Source organism: Gymnoscopelus microlampas (genome assembly GCF_963454915.1).
Source record: "Gymnoscopelus microlampas genome assembly, chromosome: 5".
Classification (NCBI taxonomy): Eukaryota; Metazoa; Chordata; class Actinopteri; order Myctophiformes; family Myctophidae; genus Gymnoscopelus; species Gymnoscopelus microlampas.
This window is the reverse complement of record NC_139942.1, coordinates 24,992,971-24,995,045: the sequence shown is the minus strand read 5'-3', so window position 1 is coordinate 24,995,045 and position 2,075 is coordinate 24,992,971.

Below are 2,075 nucleotides of genomic sequence, written 5' to 3'. Positions count from 1 at the left end.
ATTTTCATTAAATATATTTCGTGTGTCGACTAGAGAGAAAACGGGAGTATAGTCTAGAGTCTCTAGACCTGGGGCACTCTGGTCAACTAAGTATAGGGTTTAATATGGTTTAATATGGTTAATGTGTGCATCAGCTTTAGAGCATTTTTTTACCACAAAAGTATGCCGTAATAACACAATTTATCAGCTACTTTTCCACCACCTTGATACCTCTGCAACAATTTAACTGCAGTGCTCTTAATTACTACGGGATTAGTTTGGGAACCCAAATTGCTGGAAACTGAATGACTTCCTGATGGCTACTGGGTCGCAAGGCAGTAATTACTGCTGTGCCGCTGATTAAATTCACCCAATAATTAAACAAACATCATTGATTCCCTGCGGAGAAATGACGAAATGGAGGCTGTGAGTGAGAGACACAGAGAGAGGGTGCGTGAGAGAGGGACAGGCTGTTGTCCCCATGCTTCCTACAGCCCCTGCAGCGGTGGGCCAGTCAGATATATGTCATTTGGGAAATAAGCATGAGTCAATTGCACTTAGCCAGGAAAGTATTGATGTACCGTGCACTCTTCCCTCCTATACTTTCTCTGTTGAATTGATGTATGGATAGAAGGACACAAGAGTTTGATAGTTTGTGTGTGTGTGTGTGTGTGTGTGTGTGTGTGTGTGTGTGTGTGTGTGTGTGTGTGTGTGTCCATCTTTCAATAAGTCAGCACTTTTTGCGAAGGTTTGGACATTTAGCGGATAAGATGTGTGTTCATTTTGGATTATGGATTATGGTTTGGATTTAGGGTTATATGGTTACATGTATTGTGTCTGTGTGTGCGTGCACGTGCATTATGTATTTGTGTTTGTGAGGGAATGTATTTATCTCAAATTGATCAAACTGCACCACTCAGACAAATCAGTCCCGTTATGAATGAGCTGAGAAAATGATCTATGTCCTCCTGTCTTTGTTCTTATCTCTCAGCTATTGCCGTGTTTTCCCCATCTGTGCAAGCAGATGGAGTACAGTAGATGCACACACACACACACACACACGCACACGCACACGCACCCGCACCCGCACCCACACACACACACACACACACACACACACACACACACACACACACACACACACACACACACACACACACACACACATGCAAGGAGATATCATTGCAGAAGAGCAGAGCAACTTTTTACTTTACACAGTACACATGCATGTGTCTGTGAGAATCTAAGCTGCTATCCATCAGCTTGCATTCCTATCTTGGGTAGAGGTACTGAGGGCATCGGGGAAACACATTGTAGCCATCACGCAATAAAGGGGTCCAGAGCAGCTACATTATTCTTGATAGGTCCAGTTTTCCAAGGCAGGAGATCTACAGTACATTTCTAAATTTAGCACACTATATAGATAGCCAGCAATTCTCCATTTGATTTTGTTGGAAATCTTTTCGCTCAAATATGCAGGAAATCCAGTCCAATCAGAGTGTTTGGAACCTTGAGGTTTATAGCTGACAAGCACAGTCCGTTCTGTCGAGCATCACGTCTGCACAGACGCCCGTCGATAGAAATCAAAAGACAAGGTTTTCAAACTGTCGGACGGAATTCAAACTTTTGTGGGTCAGGACAGGACATACCAAAACTGGCAACTTGTCATTACATTACATTCTGCTGACTTTGAACAAAGAAATCCATTCAATACTAACCTCAGAATGACAATATAAAATAATAACATACAAAACAGACAGATGGACAGACAGACGGGCAGATAGACACATCAATCACTCAAACTATTTTTGAATCAGAAGATACTAGCGTTTTATCAGATGGACAGTACTCAAATGAAAGAGATCCAGAAGTGTGTTGTGACTCACAAGGAATGTGCAACTAAACTTACTGTAAGTGTGAAGTGAAGGGTAGGTCATTTAAATGCAGAATCAAAAAATATGAAGGGGTTTGGTCTGACTCTGAATTTGAGATTTTATAAGATGATTGTAATATTCAACTCTCTGAGTTCCAAGACAGGCTGGAGGGCTGTAAGATACAGATTGAGGATGCCATAGCCAAGCCCAGACAGTCTTATT